The 16,822-nt window shown below is 43.5% G+C and overlaps 1 protein-coding gene and 1 pseudogene across 1 annotated transcript in view; both read right to left on the reverse strand.

The window, feature by feature from the left end:
• The window catches only part of EPHB1 (EPH receptor B1), a 400,881-nt gene that overhangs the window by 171,222 nt on the left and 212,837 nt on the right, over positions 1 to 16,822 (reverse strand). The window lies entirely within an intron of this gene.
• LOC118602136 lies at positions 1,939 to 2,057 on the reverse strand (annotated as a pseudogene).

Genomic DNA, 16,822 nt, shown 5'->3' on the forward strand with positions numbered 1-16,822 from the left:
AGTTCAAAGGCAGTCTACTGACAGAATTTCTTCTTCCTCGGGGATGCCAGTCTCTCTCTTTTTTATTTAAATATAAGCCTTCAACTGATTGAACGAGGCCCACTCACGTTATGAAGGGAAATCTGTTTAAGCAAAGTTCACTGACTTAAATGTTAATCTCATCTTTAAAATACGTATACAGAAACACCTAGAATAATGTGTGACCAAATATCTAGATTCTGTGGCCTAGTGAAGTTGCCATAATAAATTAACCACCACTCTAATCATACTCCTATGAAGGAAAAAATATCCAATCCTTGGAGACACCATGATTTGGTTACAGAGCTGGAAGAACCTAAACTCAAGTTCAATGCTATGTTGAAGCAACTTCCCTCTTCCACTCTTCACCTCTTAAATAAAAAGCAAACATTTTTCTTTTTGTCTTTCTCCAACAAGCCTTTTTCTTGAACCCAGAAACCTGATTTCCAGAGCTTATTCAAACTCAGAGACCATCCTAAAGAAGCCATCTGTCATTCTGATCAATTTTCCAGAATATCCAAAAACAGTTAATCAACAAACACCAGAACTGCACACACACTGTCCCATCAGGCCCATTCCATGGGTCCAGTTCAGCCTCCAACCTACCATCTTTTTACACAACTGCAGTTTGATGTCCGCTGTGACCAGGGCTGAATATTGACCAGTTCTCTTTGCAAGGATCTGGACTTTTCCCTAAATACTCAAATACGACCAATTCTTGTCTGTTCTAAACAGATTAACTCTATCTTGGCAAAGGCATGTGTTAAATTATTAGGTTGATCCATATGAAATTGCTGATATGTGACCTACAGAAACAGCATTTTCATATAGTTGAAGGAAAAATGAGCTCATCTTTTCATGGTCAGACCTCACCTTCCTTGGTGTTCTGTTCTCTGTGGAGAGAGAATTTCCACTCCCTCAGTGGACAGGAATGAAAGATGCTGTTATTAAAAACAATCTAAAGCGATTTGAGAAGTGACAGCATCTCTTAGAGCAATGAGGTAATGCATCCTGCCTGCCTTCTCTGCCATTTAACTTCCTGACAGGAGGCATGGGATGTGAACAAATTGATTGTCCTGTACAAAGTCAAGTAAATAAATAGCAATGCTTAATGCAATCATTTTCCATATTGCCTCATCAAAACCCACACAGTCAAAGCCATTTATGAATTACGTAGGTCCCTAACATTGTCATCTTTTTAACGTGTTGCTCTCAAAGATGCCCGCAGGTGGGGAGAAACAGGAGAGCAGGTGCTAATCAATCTTGAAACTATGATATGAAATGATTTAGAAAGATGATAGCTTGCTTGAATCGTTCTTAAATTTTAAGAGGAAACCTGCAAGGGACTAAGTCATTAATAGAAAAAAAGAAAGGAGGTTGGGGGTGGGGGTTGTTTATTATCAGGAAATAACTACCTTGGTGTTTTTGTCTTGCTTCAGGTTTTCAAAGAAAAATAAATAAACTATGGAGATTAGTAAGGTGGTTAGGACCCAGGACCAGAGCAAGGGTAGGCTAGAATAAAATGACTCTTCAATCTAGCTTGTTGGATTTCTTATTTCCCTTTCTTTTGGTCATTCTCAAAGTACAGATAACAGAGTCCCAGAACATCAAGGATAGAAAGACTCTAGATATGATTAGTGTTTGGATATTTGAGTCATACCATCAGCAACTATGAGTGGACCAGAGGCTCTCAGGCAAATACCCATGAATGAGGTAAGGCTCAAAGAGGCAAGAAGCATACACTATACCCTAGTGATCAAAGGCCACACACTCTCCCATGTGAAAAAGATGGGCCCCAGGAGACAGTGACCACAGCATTGATCTCAGTCTATGGTATGATAACAAAAATATGAAAAATGCAATGTTTTAATACAGATATGTTAATTTTTTTATTTTTATTTTTTATTTTATTTTATTTTATGCCTACAGCACCTGGTCTTCCTCGGTGGTCTCCTATCCAAGCACTAACCAGGCCCGACCCTGCTTAGCTTCTAAGATCAGATGGAATCAGGCTTATTTAGGTCAGCATGGTCATAGACAAGTTATTCTAATTGACAGAACTTTCCTTTATTATTATGTTTCTGCCACTTTAGGGGGTGGGGATTAAGGTGTCTTTTCTTCTAAGGAATTAATAGTGGCTATACGTGGTTCTTATATTTCCAGCGGTCTCGCAGAAGAGTCATATCTAACCCAAAGGTTAGGTTAAAAAGTCAGTACATAAGGCAAAAGCCTTATAGCTTAATCCTTAAAAATCTCTCCATTAACATTCTCACGATGGTTTGCATGTATCCTTATATCACTCCCTCTAATTTGTTCTTAGTCAATGCCTTATATCAGTTTGAATGCAAATAACAGAAAACTCACTATGTGTGAACTTGAACTCCAAAGGGAATGCAATGGCTGTGAAGGTCAAAAGGGAAGAGGAAGTCAGTTTAACTCCCAGGCTGAGGCCCTTCTGGTGCTTGTCCCAGAGTACCACTGGAAGCTCACAGCGGAACGACATAGTGGACTCAAGTTTCCAACCAGGAAGAGCACTCGGAGCACAGAGTTCAAAGGTCCAAAAGTTAGTCCTTGAGTCCTGAATTCCTCAAAGGCAGAAGGCATGTATTGCCTCTATCCCTATATCAGACCTGTCACAAAATTGGTGCTCAGGACTATTTAATGCATGAATGAATGAATGAATGAATGGCCAAATGTTCACTCTTCTCTGATTACATGTTGTGAGGGCTTTTAAAGCATGTTCCCCAAAGTATCTGACACTCCTCCCACCAAGAAGTGCAGTCTATGTCTCCTCCCTTAAATCTGGGCTCTGTGGCTGTTTGATGAGTAGAATATGATGGAAGCACTGCTATGCCTGCTTCCGGGCTGAGGACTTAAGAGATTCCCGGCTGCTTTCAATTCCTGTTCCTTGGGATGCTCCCTCATAGAACCCAGCCATCACGCTGTGAGGAAGCCCAGGGCTCATGGGGAGAAAAGGCGTTTTCTGGATGCCAGCTCCAGCTGAGTTCTCAGTCGAAAGCTACCATCAACCATCAGATCTAAATGTGTAGGAGCCTTTCCAATGATTCCAGCCCAGCATCACTCGACTGTAACTGTATAAGATGAGGTTAGCAAGACATGCCCAGCTGATCCCAAAGTCCTATAACTGTGAGAAATAGTAGTGACATGATTGTTGTTTTTAGCCAATACATTTGTTATACAAGAGATAAAGCACACTATGTGGTTTAGAGATATAATCTGAGTTAAAGATTCAAACAAGGAGATGCTTTCCAAGATAGGCAAAGATCTCCATGGGCAGGCCCCTCTCTAACTCAGCTGTTGAAAGCTGAGCGCAGCCCAGTGGTGAGGGAGGAGGAACCAGAAGACAGTGCATGCTTGTAGACAAGGTTGCTCTATTTAGATCCCAAAGGAGCCAGTGGAGCATGATGGCCGGAGGGAGGCCAAGTAGCAGAAGATGGCCCACTTCTGAGCCTGTGAGGAAGCATCCATAAAGGCTAGCACGCCAGCTCTACAGGTCCCCACAACTTGTGTGTTTAGCAACCGAAACTCACAGAAGAAGTAAGCATGAGTGAACTGACTGCCGGTTGTACATCTGAACTATTCCACCATCTCCTGGGACAGACACTCATGTGTGGGAGCACAAAGCTAGATGATGCAGAAGCCATGACTTCTCCATAATCCAAGGTCCCTCAGCTTTGGTGTGAGGCTGTGGGCCCAGGAACGATGCCCACTACCCACCAAATGTGAGTAGATCCCAATAGGAGTGTTCACGAAGTGGCGGGTATGGTTACCAAGTGGCTACTCTGGCCCCTTATGTTCCATCACATCTGCTTCAAACCTAGGGTCACAGGCCCTTGGTGAGAGGAGAGTCTTTCTAAGACTTGAAGGAAGACACAAAGAATAGACTAAAGGAGGCTTCTCCCCTGAGAGCTCAATCTGTAGTCATGCCCACCCTCTCCAGCACCCTTGCTCTTGCCCCTAACTGACTCTTAAAGAGAACAAGTTTCAGTTTCCGCAAGCTTCCTCTTGGAGGAATCACTCCACTGTTTAGTTCTTCGCCTTGCCAATGTAGTTTGCTATCTGCTGTCTCCATTGCCTATTCACTCCCTCAGTAATCCTCAAATATCCATCTCTCATCTAGAAGCACTGTTGACATTTGGGACCAAATAATTTTTTGTTGTAAGGTGTAGTCCTATGCATTACTGAATGTTTAACAGTCTCACCTCTACACACTATTTGCCCATCTACTCTCCACTTTTGATAACCAAAAGACAAATATTCCCCAGGGAGGAAGAGGGAAAATTGCCTATGTTAAAGAACCACTGTCTAGAGCAAAAAGAGGCTGCCACAAAGGTGTGAATAAATGTTTGTTAAGAGAAGGACCAATGAATGGGGAAAATGAATGAATGAATCATGAATGGAGTGAATGAATGAATCAATGCACTGAAGGGGAAGCATACTGTCCCTGGGAGCTCTGGATACCTAAAACTGAAGGCTACAGGGAGGGAAGCAGTTAATGAGTCTGCCAGTCCTACCGAGGCACTGAATCCTCAATAGCCTTTTGCTAGCTATGCAGTTTGATGCATTTCCAATTAACGAGAAGACCTGCAGATGCCAATGGACCCATAATAGGGTCATAGGAATGGGAATTCTGATAAGCCAGGCTGAAGAGCGTGACACAGGAAGCTCAAGCACCTCTCTGCCAATATGCTGATTCATTCTCTTTGTCACGCTGCAATTTGGAATGACAGTTTCTCACCTTCTGTTTCCCCAGCTGCCATCTGCAAAGGGTACTTGCTCTAATTTGCCTAGCATTTCTCCTCTCTTGACCTTTCTCTAAGCTATAGATTCTTTTTCTCTCTCTTCCTCCATCAAAACCTTTTTTTGGAGTTCACTGGACTGCTGTGTGCTGTGCCTCACTAAGGTAGGACCATGAACCTTTGGGCTAAAGATCAACAGACTTTTCAATTGGAAGATTAATGCTTTAGACCAGAACTTAAATAACTTACTCAAATTATAAAGATACCAGGGGGGAAATATAGATGGGAATCAAGTCTCTTGGATGGCAGAGTCTAAGGTCATAACCTAACATCATTTCAGGTAACTCTGTGGGCCAATGGGTCCCATGTTTATAGCTGAAGAGACAATCTAACATTCATTATTCCATTCATTAACTATTTACCAAATATCTACCACCTGCCCTGCCATGTGCTAGTTGCTGGGGATACAAACAAAAATAAGAAGCCATCCTCACTGAGCGCACATGTCTAGCAAAGGAAAAAGGGACACATACCAATACTTACAATAAAACGTAGGTAGAACTATAGTTCGGAAAGAACAAAGCATTTGCTAGAGCAGCGGTTCTCAATTTTTTTGGTCCAAGGGTCCCTTTACATTCTTAAATATTACTGAGAACCTCAATAATAAATCCATTACCTTTAACACAAATAACTATATTTTTGACCAAAAAAATGAGAGGACTGGCATTGCTTTATGGTTCTGCAAATCTGTTTATGTTTGGCTCAATAGAAGATAGCTGGATCCACACTTCTGCTTCTGCTTCAGTGTGATGTAATATGTCATTTTGGTTGAAGTACATGAATATAACCCACGTGACACAGATATGCAGTTGGAAAAAGGAAAGGCATTATAGTAACCTTGTCAGGTAATTGAGGCTATTCTTCTTTAATACTACACCAAAACTCAATATGTATACTTGGCAAGTGGAATCTTAAACGGAATCAATGTATTTTGCAATAGTGTTATGTTAAAATACATTCATTGATTTTGAATTATTCATGGAACTTTACCAACGTTTGGTTTGGCCACATCATGTATTGGTCAATATGGTAACTAGCAGTACACTGAGTCATGAAGATCTCCCAAATGTTGACACATTACATCACACATTATCAAAAAACTACTTTCATAGTCAAGTTTCAGAAAGCTGTCAAGTTTTCCAAAACTCTAATTTTCACTTGAAACTCAAATTTTATCATTAGTAACCAATATGTTTAGTCTTTTTCCTTGGAATGGTAGTCTCACTCTTTATATTTTCAAGAAAATATCTGCCAAATATTTAAGTCTGAATAGTCATAATTTGTGTATCTGTTGTTCTTTCAAATAACAAATAATGTTCTTTGAAAAAAGTGGCTAGTTCGACTTGCAACTCAAATAATCACATGAGTGCTTTTCCTTGAGATAACATGATACTTCAATATGCAGCAAAAGTGTTTTATTTGAACTTACCATTTCATCACACTGAATGTTAGAAGACCATGTATTCATAGATTAAGAGTTAAAAAAAATTAGTAACATTTACTGCTTCGTAAAAGACATTGTTAAATGAAACTGGCATTGTTTTCTTTTGCTTGCTTGTTTGTCTTCTTTTGTTTTGCTTTGTTTTCAGTGACTGTTGGTAAAGGACAGAATGACCACTAGTCCACACTTTGGCGTCACTGCTTTAATTATTGCTAAGGCAAGAATTAAGAATCCTGGCTTTGTAGTCAGGGAGATCCAAGTTTTATCCACTCTTCCCACAAATATAAACACAGTGACATAAGCAAATGGCATGTGATTTTTACTATGAAAATAGTTCTGACTTGGATGACTCCCCTAAAAGGATCTCCTGGGGTTTCGTGCAACACACTTTGAGAACCTCTGTACTGCGGTAGTATGAAACTCTTCAGGATTTCTCAAGCATTCCTGGACAACTATCTATCGTGTTCATATTCAGATTTGCTTCTGAGATTAAATACATGAATAACAAAGAAGACACAAAAGGTGAAAATGTAGAGAGAGAAATATTTCAGGAAAGATAGAGTCTATACATTAATGCATTCGCTCACAATATAGTTGAATTAAGCAGGTAGCTTAATTTAGCTTAAAAGACATCACTTTAAAAACAACCAAATGTGTTAAAATATTACAGACCTAATTAATATGTTTTCTAATAATAATCAGTAGTATTTATTAAACATTTACTAAGGGACAGGCATTGTGCTGAGACCTTTGCTTATGTTAATTTGTTTGATCTTTCCAACAATCCTATGAAACAAATATAATTACCTCCATTTATAGGCCAGGAAACTAAGACTCAGAGGGGTGAAGTAATGTGCCCCCATATTAAACATCAGTAAATAAGAAAGCAGAACTGCGATTTGCAAACTTGGCTCTGTCTGACCAGGAAGTGGGCATTCTTAGCCTCTCTCCTCTGCAGCACCTTGGGCATGGCCAACCGCACAGGCTGAGCTGTTACTCTGCAGCTTGCTGAGGGCTAGATTCCAGCCTGTATCCATGGGGACTGGTCCCTCAGGGCAGATGCAGGCATGGCTGCTCTCCTCCAGGAAAGCATGGCTCTGCCACACTTCTCACCCCTCAGGAGACGGTCCTGCTTTCCAACGACTTCCACTCTGTATTTGTGACAGCAGCAATAGCAGCACCAAACTCCCCTTAAGCCATCAGGCCCTCCACCACTACCACACTTGGGACATAAACAGAAATGTCTGCCCATTGACATCCTGGGGAGCAGCAATAAATATAGGCAGACCTCCTTTCTTTTTAATTAGTGGTTTGAAAGTGAGACAAGTTCAGTTTTAATTAAAATCCATTCCCTAATAAATTATACAAAATCTACCTTCCAGTCCATGACTGTCCTACTCACTCTCAGTGTAAGACCCACCCTAACAGTCGGCCTGAGAAGAGTGGAGTTCTGGGGAGACACCCTGGACAGCGCTGACACAAGATCACTCAAAAGCCAATATGTCCTGTCCTCAGCGCACCCACCTCACTGTCCTCTTCCTACCCCAGGCTTTGAGCAACAAGCAGCTCAGCTTCTCTCCCCTTTCTTTCTGCACAGGTCCTAACTCAGGAAAGGACCTGAGGAGCACAGTCTGAAGTCCAAGAGACCAACCAGCACAGTCTGAAGTACAAGGGACCTCAAGTGTCATCCATGCCAGAGGCCACTGGATTTCTATGGCTGTAAAGGCTTCCTCCAAGGAATGCATCTTGAGAATTTCTGATATGTAGATAGCACAGGACCTTCCATGGGAGAAGGCAAGGAGTTCTCAAGACATCTCAAACCTGACATGGGGACAGAGCCTCCCTAAATGAGGAAGTCAGCAAGGCCCTCTCCTGACAGGCAAGTCATGGGAGATGGTGTAGAGAGGCAGCGGGAGGAAGAAGGAGCCCCGACCGCGGGAGAGTCTGCACTCCAGGCTTTGGCCCCTGAGGCCCAGACCCATAAGCATACCTCACAGAGGTTTCAAACTCTGAGATAGATATTTGGGCACCAGAGACAGCCTTGTTCTATCCTTGATTGAGCCTGAACCTGGCGTACTGACAGTTAAAAGGTTAAAGAGAAAAGTCTTCAACTGTATTTGAAGGTTCAGATATTCCATATTCTTTGTGCTGTGAGAGTAGGATCTAAACAAGAAAATAAAATCCCTAGAGTTAATGTGTTTAACTCCAATTCAATAATCAAGCATTTGCTCTTTGGCGTGGGGAGTTGTTTATATGCTTAAAGAAGGGGCGTTAAGGGATGAGCCATGAGGCTTCTCTTAATCAGTTGAAGAATGTGCTTGCTGTTTGAACAGACCAAATAATAAAGCAGCACCTTGCCTACCTGGGGCCACTGGCCTTGGTGCAAGTGAATTCCTTGAGAGGAAACGATTAGCCCAGTGAAGCTGTCTTATAGACTCAGCAAACTCAGCAAACCTCAGCTCAGTGAGCGAGACCCTACCTCAATTTCAGGAGGGCACTCTCCTCAGCTAGGGCTGCTGGATTCAGCAAAGACAATACAAAATGCCCAGTTGAATTTGAATTTCAGGCAAACAACAGATAATTTTGTATGTGTAAGTATGTCCCAAATATTGCATGAGGCATACTAACACTGAAAAATTATTTTTTGTGAGAAGCTCATTTGGAACACACTGATGCTAAAAAAAAAAAAAAAAAAAAAAAAAAAAAAAAAAAAAAAAAAAAAAATTATTCATTGGTATCTAAAATTTGAATTAACTGGGCATCTATATTTTATCTGGTCACTCTATCCTCATCATCTCAAATCTTGGGTTTCAAAATTTCACTTTCTTGCCCAAGATAGCTGACAGTCTGGAGTTTACTTTTCATTTTCAAGGGGTGTGTGTGTGTGTGTGTGTGTGTGTGTGTGTGTGTGTGTGTGGTGGGTGGGGTGGTAGTTACTGCTCAAGGCTGTGAGGGGAGGATAAAACCAAGGATTCTTTAAGTAAGACTAGTTGGAATATTTGCACTTGAGAAACCCCATTTGAGGCAGTAGCTCTACAGGAAGGCAAAGATCCCAGCATCAAAGTTCGTGTTTCCACAGCCACAGAGATTCCCCAGGTATTTCTTGCTTCTCAATATCCAGAGGTTCTGGGCCATATGAGTAAACTCCAGGGGTACCACACTGTGGTCTGGGGGAGAGGATGGGGAATGAGAGTGCCAGGAACTATTCTCTCCATGACAAAGATAAGGAAGGAAGAAATTAGAGTTGCATCTATAGAGTTTTAAGTAGTTCGGCTAACACACCCACAGCTACCTACTGAAGAGTGGATGCAGAAACCGAGGGAAGGGGTCTGAGGCAGTGGGATATATCCCTTACCAGGAGGGAATATTTCTCCATAAAAGAAATCCCCTCTGAGGAAATTCATTAAGTAAAGCCCCAGCTGAGCCTTTCCTAAGGGCTGCAGGCCTTCTGCAGCTGGACATTCACTAATCCCCATAAAATTCCAATGTCTTACCAAGTGGAAGGAATTATGGATGTAAAATTGTTATCAGGAGGATTAGGCAGATTTCTCACTGTTCACTTCCTCTGTCTCCTCCTCCTTCTTATCATGTTATTAAGAATAACAACTTGCACATATAGAGTGTTTCACAGTTTATAAAGAGCTTTCCTGTACACTATCCATGAGGCGGGGCAGTATAGCGACCTGTCTGGGTTGTGACATGATTCCCTGAGCCTCCACAGCCCCTGCTTTAGGATACCTCACAGCCACGTTCGCTGGACTAAATGCCCTCGGCCCGAATCCCTTCTCCTTTTCTTTGACACATGCATACAAGTGTATGCCTGTAGATACTGATGTGTCTCCTCCATAAACCCAGTGTTGCTCCTGTACTCCTGGCAAGTCAGGTCATGGGTCTTCAGCTTACCAAATGCCGCCCAGACCCAGGGCTCAAAGCAATGGGTGGCCTTTCCCTATCAACACCACAGGTCCCCAAGAGAATGAGTTAGGCCGCTCTCAGGACATCACACTGCAGGTGTGGGAGCTATTTATAAGACACTCCTGCTTGAAGGAATTCTGGTTTTCTTAAAAAAAAAAAAAAAAAATTCAAAGACTAGCTTGAATTTATTCCACATCTACTATATGCCAAGCCTTTACATCTCACTATGGTGAATGCTTCACAATTCTTCTGGAGGGAGAGTAGTGTTACCCTAGTCCTGTAGATGTTGGAACTAAGGTTCAGAGAATGTCAGCATTTGCCTGAAGTCACGCAGCCAGTAAGTGGCAGAGCTGGGATTCAAAGCCTGGAAGTCTGACTCCAAACTCATATTTTTATTATTTATAAGGATTTTGTCCACCAGGAATTCAGACTGAGTTTGGTGGACTAATTCAGCTCCTTGAGACATTGACCAAGGTCCCTTAATGGTATTCAGCTGATGGCTGGACTGGGCCAGAGGATCCAAGATGGCCTCGCTCACCTGCCTGGCACCTTGACAGGACTGGCTGGCAGGCTGAGCTCAGCTGGGCCCTGTAGTGTCAGGGTTTCTCCATGTACTCTCTATAGCAGGGTAATTGGACTCCTGATGTGGCAGCTCAGAAGGCCAAGAGTTTCTTTTGACACACTCTATTGGCCAAAGTAGTCACAGGGCAGTCCGGATTCAAGGGGAGGAAAAAACGAGCCCCATCTCTCTACAGGACAAATGTAAAGAATGTGTTGTCATCTGTATTCCACTGAAGGTAATCAGTAAATCCACAGATCTTGCTTTAGCCAGGAGGACTTGGCCAGGCTATCCCCCTGGAGCTACAAATGGCCAATTGTCCCTCCTGCCTTCTTCTAATGAGGGTAAAGGGAGGAGCATGCTGGCAGGAAGGGGACACACCAGAGCTCTGTGACAAGGCTACATGTTCCTAGGGCTATTGGGCTGGGGGATCTGGTGGGTGCAAACAATGATCATGACGAGAAAGGAGTAAGGCTTGATAAGGGACATACCAAAAAAAGTACTCTTACATTGACTGCAGAAATCCTGTAACTTTTCTTCATCAATCATCTAACCAGTTAAAAGCTAACAAGCCAGAGCAAATGTGAGCTGATAAAATCTACCATTCAAGCAACAGAGATTAATTAATACCCACTCCATGTAGACATCACAGGACCTCTTCGTTTGCTCAATAAGGAGACTGTTTTCCAAAGTAGACCTGAGATACAGTGCAACATTTTAACTGGTTCATTCGCTTCTCTTCAACCAAAAGTACAAAAGACCCACTGTACAGAAACCAGCATTGACGAGGGTTGGGAATGGATGAGAAATAAATGCTGTCCTGAGCAAGTCACCTAAACTCGCTAAACCTCAGTTTCCCCTCATATAAAATGGACTCGATCTATTGATTTCTAACCCCCTTCCAATATTTGCATGTTGTGAACCAGCGCCAATGACCTTTAAAAGCCCAATGCATGCATAACCATTAATTTTCTCTCCTACCTAATAAGTGCCTTTTTGCACAAAACTTTTATCCTCAAGGGACATCATCCTGAGGGTTTGAACCTTTTCCAGTTTTCAAAGCCAAGACCACAGAGGATTTTATCAAATCCTCCCCAGAGACCAGAGCATCATGCCCCTGTTCGTCCTGTCTCATGGAGATTAGAAACAAAGAGCAGACTTTGCATTTTCTGTGTGCATCTGGGGTAAGAAGATTGAGCTTCAGAGTTATTTGCTGCACTGAAAACCCTCTACTTTGCTTCTGGGCCTGAGCAGTTACTTTAGCTCTTCAGCATGTGCTAATTCTCTCATTAAGGGGCAGGTGTGAGGGGGGCAGGTGTGAGGGTGGCAGCATCCCAGGTCGGGATGCTCCCCATGCCTTGAGCATGTCTGATTCCGGAATAACAACCCATCCATCTTCTCCATATAGTCCAGCTACTATCCCAGAGCTCTAATCCTGCCCACATAGCCTGGCATGCTGCTGCCTGAATCAGTCAATCAGGGGAGCAGAAGCCTGTCCTAATGGCCAAATCATGACTGCTTGTCAAGCCCTGCTGCCTGTTTTTGTAAACTTCCATAGCCCTGGATCCCGGCCACTTCAGTCCATTGTTATCCCTTTCTGCAGATCCTAACTGCAGCTTCCACATTTGAATTTCCTGGCCGGGCTGCCTGTTGTCAGCACAGCCTGCTATTCTATAGGTTTTCTAAATAAGCACAAAGACCCTACTGACCAGAGAGGTTAAGGTACCAATCCCAAGTTCAGACAAGCTTCCAGGGAAAAAAGAAGCCAGGACACCCACGAGTTACAGTGTCATGGTGGCTGAGTTAGGAGGCGCTTCCACGGGTCTGAAGGGTAGAACTAGTGGTGAAGGCAGCAGAACCTGAGGGGTACAAGCCTGCAGGACACACATCTATCTCTGTCTCAGGGCACAGCAACCTGTACATGGCAGCATACTCACGTGTAGGAATGGCACAGTAAGAAAACCAGTGAGGAGCCTGCTGACCTCACAAGCCATGAAGACCTGACCCCTCGATCCTGACCAGTTTAGTCAGGCATGTCCCAATCCCACCATGTTCTTAATTATTATCTCCTTGGCCAATTCAAGCAAGGCCTTGCATCTTGGTTGGCTTGGCCCCAGTCCTTCCTGGCACTATCTACCTACCCTTTAGGTATAATATGGATCTGAGGCTCTAGTCCCTTAGAGGCAGTGTCAAGCTATTTGTACTGACGGTTTTGTCTACCTTCCCTACCCAACTGTGGTGGTCAGGAGGAGCTTCTCACTTGTGTCCTCAGCATTTAGCCACAGGCCTTGCATCCACTGGAAAGTACTCAGTGGCTGTACGTGGTATCAGTGAATGGATAGACTGATGAGTAGATGGACGGAAAGATGAATGGAGAGAGATCAATGAATGTTGGCTTCTAAGGAAATTTCCATGTACTCATGCTCCTTCCTTCTTCGAACCTATGGACCTGGCCAGACCAGATACTTTGACAAGTCCCATGAGCTAGCCTCCCTTAGGGACCACTTGTCTCTTCTGCGTGGTGTAGCAGAGAGTACTGACATATTACAAAGAAACCTTCACATGGGCCAGTCCATCTGACCCCTGCCACAAGCTCATATGCTTCGGAATAATCTATGATTCATGCATCATGCAAGGATGTCTGCGGTGGTAAGAAATGCTGAAATATTATCTCCAGGCCAATGGACACTCAGTCTCCAGCCCAGCCTTCCCCAGCAACAGAAGCCAGACCCATGGGAATAACCAGACCCTGGTTAGCAGGAGGGTTCTAGTGGGAGACCAGGTCTGAACACAGAACCTGCTGGATTTCAATATCCTTCTCTAATTACCCAAAGCTGTGCTCCACAGTGGGTACTTTAAGAATAAAAGACCCTCTAATTAAAGGTAATTCACTTTCCCCATTCCATTTACCATTCCTTGTAATTATTGTAAACACTGTCTTGGAATAAAAGAGTTTTCTTCTTCTTCTTCTTCTTTTTTTTCCTGTGCAATTCTAGCTTTCCATTCGGTAGAATTAGGCAGCAAAATCCCAACTCCATGGGTGAGAAGCCAGTCCCTCTCAGTGGAAAAGGACAGCGGACAAGGCCTTGTGAATAAGGGAAACCACTGACCTTAACAGGGCGACTGCAGGTTTCTCTGTAGCCTCCCCAAGGAGAGATAGAAACAGGAGGGCAAGGGAAAAAAAAGGGTTGTTTGGTACAACTCAAGCCCACAATATGTGAACAGCAGAACCCTAGGACTCAGGCCATGTGGTTCCAAACCGCAGTGGGGTTAGAAGAATGAGCTCAGAATGTGGCCATGGAAATGGCTCTGAGCTGGCAGCCAGCAGGGGTTATGCCCACAGGAAGATTCCTCCAGCCTGAATAGTGTGTGAGCACTCAGCCTCCTCCTCAACCTTCAATCAATACTCAAGGATTCTCTCTGTTCTTCTTTAGCTCCACTAGGCAGCCTCCTTGTCAGCTGTCCTCCTTCCTTCTGGCCCTAAGTCCTACTCAGGTCCCATAGGCAAGGTCCATCCCTTAGAGTCCCCTCCAGGAGAAGCTTTGAAAGTTCTCAGGTGGTGAGAAGTTGCACTTACAAGCCAGCTGCAAGGCTGGGACTTCCCACTTGTTTGCACATTCACGAGCCTCCCTCTAGTGACCTTAAAAAGTGCCTGCTGCCAGGAGCCACAACAGTCACCTTGAAAGGATCACCTGAGTTTGCACGCAGGGCCTCCCTGGGCTAAGCCATGAGGAAGGATTTGTTCAGGGTTCTTGTGGCTGTGACTTGGGGACTGAGCCTTGTCTAGGCACTAAAGCTATCATTTCACCCCAATCTACCTCCCTAGCTTCCTGCATGGGGTTTCAGCCTCCAATCCTCCGCCCCCCCCACCCCGGGACAGGCAGCATCTCTTCTTATTGCCTTTAGAACCTGGCTAGAGATGCAGCCAGGAGCCTGCAGCCCTGCCTCACGATTCCCAGATCGAGCCTTCTGTGCTGCACAGGAGCTTCTTCTGTGAGATCTATCCTGGCAGACCTGGCTGAACTTCCAAGCTCTCCTGCCCCATGCCCTCCCCAGACAGGAGGTGCATATTTTATCTCCAGCAGACCATGAAGATCTGAAGAAGGCAGGCTGATTTACCAGAGACATAACTATACAGTTGAAATTGTGTCAATATATCTTTGCATAGTGGATTCTGAAGGATGCCCCCTATTTCTCTGCTAAATCATATACACTTAAAGTCCCCAAATGTCTAAATATATATTTATCCAGTAAATCAGCACAGCTTTGAAGTGGCTCATTTCTTTCCTGCAGAATATAGGATACAGTTGCTAACCTTGTTTTTCTTTCCTTCTTCAAGTTAAAAAAAAAAAAAAGAGCAGAGAAATGAAATTCTGAATAATGAATGTTTAAATATTGACGAAGGTTTGACACTAATGGTGTGAGGGAGAGCGCGCAGCACAATGCCTCCTCTGCAGCAGGACCTACAAAGCGAGGCATTTTGCTAGTACGTTTCAGGCCCCTTCCAGCAACTAAATTCTCTGAATCTGTGACACACTGTTAAGGGCTCAGGGGGCCAAGGCAGAGCATACTAGACTTGGGTGGAACCTTCCTGATCCAACAGGAAAGGGCTGGTGATTTATTAGTCTTCATTTTCTGATTCCCTCTCTCAACAAATTTGCAAACAGTTTATTCAGAAATAGCAGTTCCTCATTTTTTAAGGATACTACCCTGGCTCTAGCTATCTCCCATCTTCCAAGGAGGATATTACAACCCATTGTGAAGGAGGATTTACATGTGTGAAATCTCTAGAGCCGGGTCTGGCACAAGGTAAGTGCTCAATCAATGGTGGTTCCTTTATTAGAGCCTCTAAACTGTTCTGCATATTGTGTTCTTCACAGCCGCATGCTGCAGAAGGCTGAAAACAACGTCTCCACTTCATAGTCAGGAAATTTGAGGCCTAGAGAGTCATCATATCTGAAAGAGCAGCTGTCCTCCATGTCCATACAGGATTAGACTGAGGGTTATTCTGGGGACTCTAGTGGCTGTTAATGATAGAAAGTCCCAAGGGCAGCTGACCTTTCCCTCAGGACACATGTTGCCCTGTCTTCAAAATGAGCTTTGGCCCTGAGTTCTCTGAGTCTCTACCTCTGTCTTTAAGCCAAACCCACAGTAAGCGATTCTGAATCTACCCTGATTAGCACATTGCAGGAAAGAAATTTCCCTGCAGCACCATATCCCAAAACAAACCAACTCCTGCGTAGAAACCCAGTAATATTCTTATTCGTTCTTGGTGGTTGCTTTAGGCTCCTCTCCAGGCACGTGGACTTTTTCCACCAATGTCATCCACCTTCAAACCTCTGACTCAAACACATGTTTCTCTTTGCTACCCCCTGGAGCCCCACTAAATGACAATTGACAAGAGAAAAGATATAAATGCTTCATGGACAAGGAGCATTGGGAAGGACACATAGCACATGAAAGTCTGTATACATTTTTGGAGAAAGGAGTGGAAACTGACTATGAGGAAGGCCACAATATTCTTGCCTCCAGAGGGGCCATGCGAGCTGCCTGGTACTGGAACTCTGCAGAGAAGCAGTTCTCCAAGGCTAGCAGTGGTACATCCAAGCACAGATGTCTCTGCTTGAAATAAACAGATAAATAATATATCAGGTGATTGGAGAAATCTTCTCTTGAGAAATTGGAGGGCATCTGAGAAAGAATCTCTGGATATCGACCCCAGTGAATTGGCCATCTTGCCATGTGACCATCTGTAACAGTGGTATCCACCCATGAACAAGCCCCAGCCATTCCCATGGAATGTCTCATCATCTTTCAGTTCCACACACTACAACATGAACAGATGGCCTGGATACTCAAAGACGTTTTTGAAGCATGCAACATGAGATAGCAAAAGCTACAAACAGAACAGGGATCCAGGAAAAGAAAAAAAGAACAAAAGGAGCAAAGCAGAGAATTGAAGAAATGTCTAAAATTAAATATCAGAGACATGGGAAGATATTACACTTGTGAAAAAAGAACAGGATCCTATGAAAAGAAATAGGTCTTAGAAATACAAATAAAAGCCTC

This window comes from Rousettus aegyptiacus, unplaced genomic scaffold, assembly GCF_014176215.1.
Source record: "Rousettus aegyptiacus isolate mRouAeg1 unplaced genomic scaffold, mRouAeg1.p scaffold_m13_p_4, whole genome shotgun sequence".
NCBI lineage: Eukaryota > Metazoa > Chordata > Mammalia > Chiroptera > Pteropodidae > Rousettus > Rousettus aegyptiacus.